The following is a 13,637-nucleotide window of genomic DNA, read 5'->3' on the forward strand; positions in this document are numbered from 1 at the left end:
TGGTAATTTAATTACCTGTCATGGATGCCTTTGGTAGGAAGTAGAATTATAAGACAATTCAGATCCTTTCCATACCTAAGTTTCAATGAGACTATCAACTACTATAACATATTGTTATTATAATCAACTCCTTAGTTGAACTAATATATTTCCAAATAGTTTCTCTTTTCCTAGAATTATAGGGCTGGTAGAAACCATTACAAGTTGTGTTTATGATGGCTTTATTTGGTTTCACAGTGATGTGGCTTATTGTTCCATCAAGGAACTTTCTTCTAGGCCCACCATTAGGTTGCCTTTCAGTTGCAGGCATAAAGCCTAGATATTTATTGGTTAATATAATGGAAAGTCCATAAGACTGAGAAATTCAGCAAAGTTTGATTCAGAAATTTGAAGATGTTATCAACACCCAGATGCTGTCCATCTCTTCATCTGCCATTTGCATTGCTAGTTCTATCCTATGGCAGTTCTGTCCTTTAATGTTAGATGATAACAACTGGAGTGACATGCTTCCTCAATCATGGCCTGAAGAATTGGCAGGTTGCAGGAAACAGAAGTGGGAAATATGGTGCATGTTAAGGAGATCTAGAAAATGAAATGGGATAAACACAGTATGAGGAATGAGAGTATTTTTAAAAAACGGGAAAATAAGATTAGATATATGCCAAATAATTACTAGGGAAGCTTCTTAGGTTCTGGAGCAGAGGCATGGCATAATGAAAAGTTTATATTTAGGATGTCTAACCTGATGTTATTTCATTTTGAATAGGGTTGAGTGAGTAGTGGCCATGACGTAATAAATTTCCTTTATGAGGGTCTTTCAGTAATGTGTTGGAATAGTTCATTGTAGTTCACAACAGCTTGTAAAAGCCAATTTTTAAATTTTCTGAAATTTTGCCTAACAGTTGTTAAATCATTGGTAGCTTGAAATTCATTATGGAGTATTTACACCATGAAAATTGGCAAGCAGTACAAATCAGCACATTTCCCTTCCAGTTTACTAGCACACCATTGATATTGCTTAGTACATCTGGTTTTCTTAACCTACTCCAGGATTATGAGAAATCCTACCAAATAAAAAGGAAAAATAAATTCAAAGACCAAAATAATATCACAAAAAGACTTTATGAGGTTAACAGTCAGTTATCGCTCCATGATAAACAAGCCTCTAATAATCTCTTCTCCTTCTTCCCAAATGAATAGGGATTGGTTGCGAATAAGTTTATTTCATTTGAAGTAAATACTTCAAAGGCATTATTCTAATCTATTCCTTCTCAGACTTTAGTGTGCATGTCAATTACCTGGAGATCCTATAAATATGAGTTCTAATTCAGTAGATCTAGAGAAGTGCCTGAGATTCCACATTTCTAGCAAGCCTGAAGGTAACACCACTGCTGCTGGTCTGGGGACTTTGAGTAGCAGGGCTTCAATCCATAATTTTTAAAATGTGTTTCAGGAGAAAAGGGTGAGGGGGAGACTATTATTATATAACAGAAATGTTAGATCAGAGGAGTCCTTTCTTCAGGTGACATTTTGCAGTAAGAACAGGGAACTACTCTTTTCATGTCTGGTTCTGGAAGGAAACTGCCTTTGGTTAAGTTGATTAAATGGAAGGAGATTTGCCAGGTATAAACCAGGGAAGCAGACTGTTGGAAGCACTAAAAATGATTTGATTGAAGCTAGTTAGTTACCAAACAGACCAGCAGCCAAATTGGCTCGATTGGTGCAAACAAATCAAGGAATGAGAGCAAGCTGAATGGAAAGAGATGCTTATCCTTTTTCTTTTGTGTTTATCTTATGTAGTAGGTAGATCATATGTTCTTTGGACGACCCAGGTAAAAAGACAAATGCAGGCTCCCAACTTGGGTTTGGCAGACTCTGCCACCACACAGCTTTGTCTATCAGATGCATTGCTTTGTTTTTAACCTTGTTGCCCTGGATCTGTTTTCAAAAGTGGATGATTGCTAAGCTGGTGAATTCAGGGTCATGGAGGAGATTTTCATGAGCTTTTGTGCGGGTAGTATAGACTTCCGCACTTTTCCTGGGAGTACCAAAATGCATGAGCCCACAGTTTGGTTCTCCACTTTAACAGTGTTTCTAGGAGGCTCTCTCTTTGGAGATAAACTGATGTCTCCAGGATTGTAGATTTCTATCCAGGATTCAGAAATTCCATGAAGACTCTCTGGGTGAAACACCAATCTTTACTGATCTTTTTAAAGTTTCCTGGATCCTGTTTTGATAAATCTTTTCCTATGGTTCAGGCCAAATGACTGTTACGCTAAAACCAGCCTCTGTTTTGTGTCTGGCAATTATGGAAGGGAGAAAGAGTGGAGGGGCTGTGGAAAATGCAAGAACTCTGCAAAGTTGCCTGGAAACCCCTTGTAAACTTGAGCTAAAGTATAGTTAACAAATGGAAACTGGAATATCCAGGCAATACTAAAATGAACCTTTCTGAGATGCTGCTAAGGCAACAGTAGTTCAGTTTTTACCAGCAAAGAATTAACTTGCCATTGGGCAACCCTGGAAACTTTGACCATGAGCCAGGCAACACCACTGAATTTTAATCCTGGAAGAGACCTCAGAGACGTGCTCACCCACCCTGCAGCATTTATAGATGGTAAACTAAGGCTTAGGGAATTTATAACTCGCTCAAAGTTACCCTGCTAGCTGGAGGAAGAGCCAAAACTAGGACTTGGTATCCAGTTCTTTTTTATTATACCAGAGATTGTTGATTTACTATGTACCAGGTTCTATGCTAAATATTTTACATTTATTATCTCACTTAATTCTCATGAAATTATGTGACACAACTACCATTTATTCATTCATTTATGCCATTCAAACTTATATACATACCTACTATGGGCCAACCACTGTCCTAGGTGCTGGGGATACAATTAAAGTTACTGCACTCATATTCTTGTATCCTATTGAGAGCAAAAGACAATAATTAAGTAAACCAACAAGTATGATAATTTAAGATGGTGACGAGGACTGTGGTGAGAATAAAACAGGCTGGTATAATAAAGGGTGTCCGGGGTAGAGGAAGATGCCTTTAATTGAGGAGGTGACATTTGTGCTGACATCTGAGTGTCACTGAGTATTTCAGGCAGAGGAAACAGTAAGTGCAAAGCCCTGAGGGGGGGAAGGAGCTTAATATATTCAAAGGGTAGGAATCATATCAAAGTGATCAGATTATATGGTAAGGGGTAAAAGTGAAATATGGTAGGAGGTATGAAGGATCCTGAAGGCCAAGGTAAAGAATTTAGAAAAGTCAGAAACCTTGGAGTGGTTGGTAGTGGGGGGTGATTAAAAAGTAGAGAAGTGAAATGATCCAATTTATGATTATCATTGGTCCTTTTCTAGCACTTTCTCATTTTATAAATGAGAAGCAGAAGTACACAGAGGTGCTGTGACTTACCCAAGGTCATTCAGCTGATCAGTGGCAAGGGTGGCATGCCCTCTGAATTGAACACCCGCAGGTCCCATGCTATGCTGTTTTCCATCTCCCTCCCCCCAATACTCACAGTATTCCTACGTGTAAAAAGTTATGCTAGTACATTCAATGAATTTTCTTTTTCTTTTTCTTTTTTTCTTTAAGTGATTGAGCTAATTCTGCCACCACCCCCACCAAAAAAAGGGTCAGGGACAGCATGCTTTACTGCATTCTGCTCTTAAAGAAGTGAAGAAACATGTTTTCCTTAGATAAATTCTGATGTTTAAAAGTCTTCTAGCAGTTATTTCAATAAGTTTTGTTCTTCTGGTGTTGCCATTACCTTTTGGACACTGACCAGGCTAAGGCAGCAGAATGGTATGGTGGGTACTGGTGCATCTCAGTGGAAAGATAAAGAATGTGGAAATTAATAATGTGGCGTTTCTTTGGTGTTCCTTCTTGGTGAGACTTGTGAATGAATTAGTAAACAAGGTGATCTGAAGGCAAGCTAAGTCCTTGTCCTCTGTTCTACCTGAACAGTGCAGTCCAAAAACCATCAGATAGGGCTGAGCAAGGTGTGTATTTATTTAGTGTGCATGGTGGGGATGAGCATCATGGGATTAGAGGAGGGATGCTGAAGGGGCTCAGGCAGGATGTTGGAGCTCAGGTTGGATGAGAAGGCTGTCTGCACAGTATGGGGTATTGAAGCTGGAGAGGGGTGAAAAGCATGTCTACACTGGGGGCGGGGAAGGCAATGGCAGCAGGGAACAATAGTTGTGAGCACACCCAGTGGCCACGTATTGGTTTCTAGAAACCATTTTCCACTGAAAGAAACCGGGACCCCTTGGAGAGCTGGCTGATTCCAGAACTCTGGCAGGGAAAGTACAAGATGAGCCTGGAACGTCATATTATGCCAAAAAGTCAGAGGGTGCTTGAAGAATGATAGAATACAGACGCTGGCTTGAAGGGTTCTCCTACTCACTGGGATACTTTGAGCGTTAAAAAAAAAAAAAAATGTGCAGATTATAACCCAGTGAATAAAACAAGAATCTTTGAGTCCACATTAATACAAACATATCCATACATGCATAACTTAAAGCTTATTGAGGAATGGGATGTTGACAGTCTCAAAGGATCTTTTTATGGAAAACTTATAAGTTACAAAGGAGAAACTAGTAGTTTACATTGATGGCAGCTAGGTTCCCGCAGTGAGCATCACCAGTAATGGGACATGTCAAAATTACATGCCACCTGATCAGTGTAGTGAGAAGAATACAGCATCATTTCTGCAATATTCCTGCCAGAGATCAGAACCCAAATCCAGTCATGAAACTACATCAGAAAACCTCAAATTGGGGACCTTCTTTGGAATAACTGATCTGTAATCTTCTAAAAATGCCAAGGTCATGAAAAATGATGCAGCAGGGGCACCTGGGTGGTTCAGTTGTTAAGTGTCTGCCTTCAGCTCAGGTCGGGCTGCTCAGCTGGAAGCCTGGTTCTCCCTCTCCCATTCCCCTGCTTGTGTTCCCTCTCTTGCTGTCTCTCTCTCTGTGTCAAATAAATAAATAAAATCTTAAAAAAAAATGCAGCAGCAATTGCAGCTTCAAGGAAAGTAATAGCAAAGGAATTAAATGCAACATGAGCTTTTTGAACTGGATCCTTTTGCTAGAAGCAGCATTATTGGGACTAATGGGTGAACAGAGGTGGGGTTTGAGGATGAGATGATAACACTTTCGTGTTAATTTCCAGCTCTTGATAGTTGTGTTTTGGTTACAATATAAATGCACTAAAGCTTAGTCTTCATGGAGGTGATGGGGCAGAATACTAGCAACTTACGGTCAAGTGTTCAACTTGTTTTTCAACTTTTCTATATTTTGGCATTGTTTCCAAATAAAAAGTTTTTAATTAAGTAAAAGCAGACTAGAAGATAAAGGGACTGCTGTCCCTCATACGCCATACTGCTGTATTTAAAAAGAAGCTTTGTTTGAGGGGTGCCTGGGTGTCTCAGTCATTAAGCTCTGCCTTCGGCTCAGGTCATGATCCCGGGGTCCTGGGATTGAGCCCTGCATCGGGCATCCTGCTCAGTGGGGAGCCTGCTGCTCCCTCTTCCATTCCCCCTGCCTGTGTTCCCATTCTCTGTCAAATAAATAAATATTTTTTTTAAAAAAAGAAGCTTTGTGGGGCACCTGTGTGGCTCAGTGAGTTAAAGCCTCTGCCTTCTGCTCAGGTCATGAGCCCAGTCAGGCTCTCTGCTCAGCAGGGAACCTGCTTCCCCTCCTCTCTCTCTGCCTGCCTCTCTGCCTACTTGTGATCTCTGTCAAATAAATAAATGAAATCTTTAAAAAAAAAAAAAGAAGCTTTGTTTGAAATGTGCTAGTTTTGGGGCACCTGGGTGGCTCAGTGGGTAAAAAGCCTCTGCTTTCAGCTCAGGTCATGTCCCAGGGTCTTGGGATGGAGCCCCACATCACTCTCTCTGCTCAGCAGGGAGCCTGCTTCCTCCTCTCTTTCTCTGCCTGCCTCTCTGCCTACTTGTGATCCCTCTCAAGTAAATAAATAAAATCTTTAAAAAAAAAAAAATGTGCTAGTTCTGAAACCAGATTGTCTGGGTTCTAATTCTAGTTCTGAGTGTCTTTGGGTGGATTATGTATCCTCTTGGTATCCATTTCTCTCATCTATTTGAGCACATGGGGCATAATAACCCATTTTAAAGGTTTGAGAGGAGATTTCAGTGTAATAATCAGGCAGAGACTCTGGACAGGTCCCGGCATATGGTAAACAGCTGGTAAAATATCTATGTAACTTACCGCTGGTCCTTTAACAACCCAACTCCCTGAACGAGCTCCAAGAAGGACTCCTTGTACTGGACTGCTTCTTATGTTCAGTGGTGGTGTAACTAAGCTCCACCTTATATGGCCAATTATGCTGTGAAAGTAAATTCCCACAAACATCAGATTCTGGTGACAGAGTTATAAACTTCCTAAGAGCTGTTGGGGAGGCCGTTTTTCCATCTTTGGCTGAGTAAACATAATTGTGAGATTTGGCCAGATGAAAACATGGTGATGGCTAGCACCCATGGCCAAGATTGTCTAAGACCAAAAAGTTCATTTTGGGGGGGGTTTGGAATCTAGAATTGCTCATTGTGATTTCACCTTTAGAACTGGAAAGGACTTCAGAATTCAATAGGCTCGATCCTCCCATTTTATGGGGGCGGGGACTGAGGCACAGAGAGGTAAAAGTTGTCCAGGTAGGATCGTAGCACTGGAGTTTGGAGACATTGTGGGATAGAGGTGAAGAATCCTGGGCAATGCTGAGGTCCGGTGACAGAAGGAGAAAAGTGTTTCTAGTGGAGAAATGCACATCTTTCAGGTGGTCGTGAAAGGGTTGACCAGGTTCCAAGTAAGGTCTTGGCTGTGGGGGTGCCTGCTACATTCCGGCCTGAGGGTCCACTCCAACAGCCTGCTAAAGCTCTCGGCTCTGAAAAGCTCCCAGTTTTTCTCCAGAGGTCCGTAAAAATCAGATTTCGCACACCATAAACCAAGGGATGCCTGAACTTTTCATGGCCGTCTTTGTGTTCCAGCAGGTTCTTGCATGGTCAGGCAAGGTGTCAGGCCCTTCCTTAGTCTTGAGCTCCTGACCGATTTTTCTGCTTCAGCGGTTAAGTCCAATGTAAGTGCTCTGATCACTTAATGTCCACCCCATAGTTCAAGAGACTCCAACTATTTTTGGTTAGAAAACAAATATTCTCCAGGCTACCGGCAAGTTTGCCAAGACACATCCTGATTCATTATACAACCATCAAGATACAAAGCCCTAAAAATAGGGAACTAGCTTTAATATTTCATTTGGCATCAGGATGCTAAGTTCATATTAACTGCAGGTAGTTCTTTAGACTGGTTTCATCTGACTTCCTGGGTATTATGCTCTTTGGCCGTGGAGGGCAACTTCTTGTTTATCTTCATCTCTGCTTGGCTTCAGATTAAGGCTCTGTGCAGTAAAAAAAGAAGAGAAACTTTTCTTTTCACCACCCATCTGTTTAATAATTATTTTCCCTTTTCTTTTTTTAACTCACTTGTTATGCTAACGTTACTGTGTCTAAATAGAATGTCTATATTTGATTGCATTGTTCACTTTAAAAACTTTTTTCCTTGTTTGTTTAATTAGAATTTAGAGTATGCCAGAACTAGAGCCCTTTCAATAATGCAAGAATCAAAATTACTTTCATAAATCCCAGTGGGTTAATGATAGTATCTATGTTTATCTCTGAGATCCATTAAGGAAGAAGCCTTTCCTGTTTTCATTTATTTCTTCGGGTAGGGGGAAGCATGAAATTTTTATTTAAAAAATTTGTTCAGATTTAAAATTTCCCCAGTTATTTCTGTATTTTATTAAGCTGCACAATGAACTTTGGGTAAAATGTGTTTAAAGAATGAAAGCGAAGTGTAATTGTGACATGATTATACCCTTCTGGTTGGGCATGATGTTGTGGGTTAGGTAAAAGGATATTCAGCCTTTTAAAGCAGGTTCTTTTTTCAGTCATTTTCCTTGCTCAGTTCTGTGAGATTAGGTATGAGACTAGGATTTTACTGATGGTCCATATTATTTCTTAACTATCATCCAAGTAAGCTAGCCCGGTCTCCTTTACTGGCTGTTTGCGTGACCTTGGATATGGGTCTAAGCTCTACTGTGCAGATAAAGAACTGAGGCTCAGACAGAATCAAGGACTTGTTGAAGTCACAGATAGGCTTTTACATAGATAAGACTCCTGTCTTCACTTTGCCACTTACAAGAACAAGGTCTTCCTGGAAAAATCATTTATGAAAACATTAATTATTACTCTAGCACCATGCCTGGCTCATAGTGATTATTTAGACTGATGATGACGGTGATTCTCATTTCTTTGTTCCCTATAGCACAAGTTCGAGGGTACCCGTCTATTTATGCTGCTGGGAGTGGCAGGCAGGGTTCATTTCAAGTGTTAACTGGATCACTTTGTAGGGCCTTCCCAGAGCACTGTGGGTCGGGGGAGAATTCTGACCCCAGCTCTCCCCTTTCTTCCTCTTGTCCTCTCTTCTCCTCTCACAGCCAAATCCCTATTGATTTTTACTGCAGAACAACTAGCCATCCCTTTGATTGAAGGAGGGTGATGATTATTCCTTCCCAAGTGAGGATGGATGTTTTTCTTTGATGAGAGGGAGAAGGAGCACAAGCGGGGGATGTGGTAGGGGGATGAGTTGAATAGGAAACTAAAAGCAGAGGTCAGACAAGCCAGGAGAGTCAGGGCAAATGAGGAGGCCCTTAGGACTGGGAATATCTCTAGTTTCCATGTGGCATAACCCACCTGGCCAGGTCAGAGGGGGTCACTCATCTAGGAATTTTCAAGGTAGAAAATGTTCTGATCCGAACAAAGTGCTGTTGTATTCCATTGATTTTAATTAGGCATAATTATGAGCACCTGAGATGTCCAAGTCATCATCCTAATTGTTGCAAATATGGATGAATAAGAGACAGTCCTCGTGTGATGTCCTTAGGTGCTGGGGCTCCTTCTGCCATAGGCCCCACCATGCCCTGTAATTCACTTCAAACAAACAAAGCTTCCTCACATTACTGATGCCTAGTCAGTGTCTGCCATCCTGGCCAGCCTCAGCCCCGTGAAGGGGGCCAAGGTATGTGTCTCTTTCTTACCATGTGTCTACAGAATCTATTGGGAGTTGCTGTGCAACTCGGACACTAATTAATACCTGAAGTTAGGTCAGATCTCACAGGGCAGGGGCTCAGGCCTCCACTAGACTACCCTCTTTTCAGACACTAGGCACAAGCTCTAGGATTCCCAGGCCACCTGCACATTTGACTAACTGGGTAAAACTGTAGGGCTTCCCCTACCTCTCCAGTTCCAGTAATTTGCTAGAATGATGTAGGACTCAGGAAAATGCTATCATTGTGATCAGAGTTTTATTATAAAAGATACAAATGAGGACGAGTCAAAGGAAAGAATACACAGGGTAAGGTCTGGGTGGTCCCCCAAACAAGGTACATCATCCTCCAGGCACAATAATGCATATTGCCAACCAGGAAACTCAACTGAGCTTCGGTGTGCCAAGTTTTTATTGGAGTTCCAATACATAGGCATGATTGATTAAATTATTGGCTAGGTGATTGAACTCTACCTCCAACCTCCCTCCCCTCCCTGGAGGTCAGACTGCTATCGGGAGCTGAGCCCGAAGACAAGGAAACCAGAGGCTCACATGGTTGGTTTTCCTAGTATAGCCATCCTCCATCCAGAAACTATCCTGGGGGCTACCGTTAGCCACCTTGTAGCATAAACTCAGGTATGGTCCAAGGAACCATCAAGAGCAACAAGGACATTCCTGTCACTTGGGAAATTCCAAGGGTTGAGAGGATCCCTTTTAGGAACCAGGGACAAAGGCCAATTCTTTATTATACAGTAGGAGTGTTAAAAAAAAAAATTGTCCAAAAAAAAGGTGAGTCTATTAACACCCATAAAACGAGGCCTGGTAGGAATGGTGCCATGCCTAAAGTGCACAGAAAGTGTGGCATCTGCATGACCTAGGATGACCGAGGGTTTTGACAGGCAGGAAGTGGAGAGGGGACAGGAAGGGGCAGGGTGAGGAGGGAGGATAGGAAGGCCCTCGGCGGGGGTGGGGGGAGCAAAGGCTCAGTGTGTGTGTTTCCAGGGCATAAGGGTTGGAGGCACCATCATCAGCATCTCAAAATGTGTGTCTGCTCTGGGCAGGTCCGTATTTTATGTCCTCTTAAAAAGGGTATGTGGGTATTTTTTCAATATGTATTTAGTGAGGGAGGCCATAAGTCAGTTTCCTATTAATAACTCTTTACTCCTTCCTTTATATTTTCATCCGCATGTCAGTGGATCCTTTTCCCCCTTCTCTGGCCTTCTCCAAAACAAAATTCTACCTCTACCATCTGTAGCAGTGTGTGAGCAACACAGGGTGAATGGAAAAGGCAGAACAGCTTGGAGTCTGGAGTTGGCCCTGACTTCATCCTTCACTAGCTCTTTGACCTTGCATAAGCCACTAAACCACTGGGGATAACAGCAGTGTCTCCCTCCTAGGCTTGTGTGAACTAAACAAGCTTGTATAGATAAGTCACTTAGCACACTGCCTGCCATATTACCTATACCAGGGATCCTTCTTAGCTACCATTTCAAAAAGCACAAGGAGAAAAAGTCTGAATTATTTCATTTGAAAGGATCTGGTTGTTCTCCCAAGACTTCCTTCTCCACCTTGCATCTGCTGGGTTACCTCTCCCTTTTTCCCCCTTCCCACACTCAGACTGTCCTTCCCTTCTCAGACTGTCCCTTCCTGGATCTCTCTGTCCTTTACTCCAACTAACAGACTCCCAGCCTCTGCCAAATCCTGTTTTGTTGTATGCCAGCAGCTTCATACTGAGAGTGCAGATTTTGCTTGCGTTTGTTGAGAGTAAGATCTTTCACTGTGTACCCTTTTTGCACTGGACATCTGGCTAGCCTACTGTTAATGTGACTCTGAACATGAGGGAGAAGCAGGGAGTAGGACGAGATGGGTAGCCCAGGGCCAGTGGAATCAGATTATGCCTTGAGTAGCCAGGGCTTAAATCGATTGGCAGTAAGGAGCCATTGAAGGTGTTTGAACAGAAGAGCAGGTACAAGGGAAGCATTTAAGAAAAGTTCTCCAGGTATGATTATTCCAAGGCCCTCCACATCCAAGCAGAAGTAAGCCAGTTGCAATGCTGTAAGGCAGAGATGGCTACGCCCTCTGAAATTCACATCAACGTTTCATAAACAACCTGCGTTAATCTCCTTCTGGCTCACCGGAAACAGCATGCATTTATCGAGTGCCTTTCATGAGCAAGATTCTGGGCCCCATCCTCCACAAAAGTGGTTTTTATTGAGGGACCTCCTGAGGTCTCTGATCCTTCATTTCAAAATAGCAAGATTTCCTTGGCTCTTGAGAAGGGCAAGTGATAGCTGCACTGACCTCTTTGTTCTACAAATTATTTAGTGCGAGGTAGATTTTTGCTGTATACTCAGTGTCTCCCCAGACTGCAGACAAGACAGACACTGAATTAAGCACAGCTGAATTAATGCAAGGTCCTAAGAGCCATCAGCTGACCCTTTGTTTATGTCATGAAAACTTCAGTGGGGCTGTGGCAACCTCATGCTTCCTATGATGTTCTTTAGGTTGGGAAAAGAGCCAGCAGTCAGATAGTCCCAGTTTGAGGACCCTGTCACCATCAGTAGTGGCTGTTCTTCATGTAGTGACAGATTAAGTGGGTGACAGAGGGACAACCACCCACCCATATCTACTTCACTGTGAAAGAGATGCTGTGGTTCTTCCAAATGCAAATGCACGATTGTCCTGACAGCTCCCTTCCACTTAAGCGCGGAATCTGTGTCCTTGGCCAGCTGCAGAGGGGCTCCTGGAAGGAATCCAGGCCCATTAGAGAGATCCAGGATGTGAAGCCACCCAAACGCCTCGAAACCTGTGGGGATGAAGGAGAGAAGGAAGACAGAAGGGAACTTGGGAAAGAGAAGGTGTGATTTCTCGAAAGAAGAGGATGGCTGTTGCCTCCCGCTGGTCGCCTCTGTTACACATGCGCGCTCAGCTGCCAGGCAGCAAGTAAGTCCCCATGGAGACAGGTTCTCTCATCTTGACAAAGTGGACATCTCGTGGCTCTCATAGCACCCTGGGGAAAAAGTAGCCCCAGGAAACCTCTCAGGGTCACCCACGTGTACATCTCTCTCATCATCACACCATGCATGTCAAATGCCTCCCCCTGTTCCCTGGGTTCCTTTTGCCTCTCCTCTACCAGGTATGGAGCTGTTGAAGAGTCCCCAGCCAGAGCCTCAGGTAACAGGTGTGCTCTACAGCTCTGATGGGCGGGCTAAGTGGGCTCAGGGAGGGGTCAGCACGGGGACCCTTTCTCTGGGAATGAGGTGTGTCTGGTGGGTGTTGCCTGTGTGGCCCCGCCCCCCTGCCTGCAGCCAGGGAAACCAGCAGGTAAAAAGGAAGTGTGGTTCTGCCCGTCTAAGGAGGATGAGGTCACAGGGAAAGGGAGATGCTGGCATCAGAGAGAGATGCCTGAGCTGGGAGAAGAGAAGCAGTTTGTAAGCCGGTCTAGTGTGATGAGCATGGAGCATAAGAGATGAGTACATGAACATGTGAGCTTTTTAGTAGTTTCATTTTACAGATCTGGAGGCCCGTGTAGCTTGCATTTGCATTCTTGTGTGGACAACACCCGGGGGCCACAGCTGCCACAGGGGTGGGGGCCGTGAGGGGCAGCTGTCAGGGGCTTGCTGCTGCATCCACACAGCAGCCATTTCCTGTTTACCTCCTGCCTGGCATCTTCGGGGATGCTAAGAAGCACCTGGATCTAACACTGCCCTCTGAAGAACTTGCTCCTTTTTGCTGTAATGACCGAAAAAAGAAAAAAAAAAAAATCGTTGGTAGTTGAAATAGACCTAATGGTCTTTAAACAATACATAAACTCAATTTCTTTCTCTTCTCTTTTGTTTCGTCAAGTGTGGCTGTGGTGCCTTGACTTTGGGAGAAGCAGGGATTCAGCTTGGGGGAGATAGACCTCTTGGGTCCTACAGCAGATGCCTGAGGGACAGTGTAAAGCTGAACAAACAGATCCCAGAAGTTCCCAGGCCTCACTATAACTAGAGAATTAGGACAAGTATAACTTGACACTATAGGACACTATAACTAGAGAATTAGGACAAGTATCCATTGTGGAAACCTAACATTGGAAAAGACCAAGAGAATTGAAGTCAGGGGGTTAAGTGGCTTCAGTTTGTTTATTTATTTGTTCAAGAAACATTTGCTGAGTACCAGGCACCAGGAGAAATGGTAAAATGTGATAGGAATAATGTGCTTGAGGAATCACTCTTCCAGCATGTTGCAGTCGTGCCCAGTGGCAGACACAGGAGCCTTTTCAAACCTAGTGCTTCCAAATCAAGCTCGGAAACACCGTCAAAGCCCCAATGGAGGGAGGTAGGAGTAGGGTCCGCACTCAGTCTTGTGCCCTGAATCCAGCTGCCATACATTCACAGAGCATGGCCTCGCCTCTAAATCCTTGCATCTGGGCCCCCTCCTTATGTGCTTTGGCCTGAGGTTGCTGAGGATGCTCGGTCCTGTTAATATCCTGTCTGGAAACCTCTTTGCTCAAGGCTTTGAGTTCATTCGATGTA

General features: G+C 43.4%; 1 protein-coding gene and 1 long non-coding RNA gene across 7 annotated transcripts in view; one reads left to right on the top strand and one right to left on the bottom strand.

Annotated features, from left to right (window-relative positions):
- The window catches only part of NCALD (neurocalcin delta), a 388,261-nt gene that overhangs the window by 176,721 nt on the left and 197,903 nt on the right, over positions 1 to 13,637 (top strand). The gene's annotated exons all lie outside the window — the stretch shown is intronic.
- Positions 230 to 6,492, bottom strand: LOC125097798 (uncharacterized). Its single transcript, XR_007126620.1, has 3 exons — positions 6,235 to 6,492; positions 2,854 to 2,924; positions 230 to 582 (listed from the first exon to the last, which is right to left on the bottom strand). It is a non-coding gene; the product is annotated as an uncharacterized LOC125097798 (long non-coding RNA).

The sequence above is a fragment of the Lutra lutra genome, chromosome 4, assembly GCF_902655055.1.
Source record: "Lutra lutra chromosome 4, mLutLut1.2, whole genome shotgun sequence".
Lineage (NCBI taxonomy): Eukaryota > Metazoa > Chordata > Mammalia > Carnivora > Mustelidae > Lutra > Lutra lutra.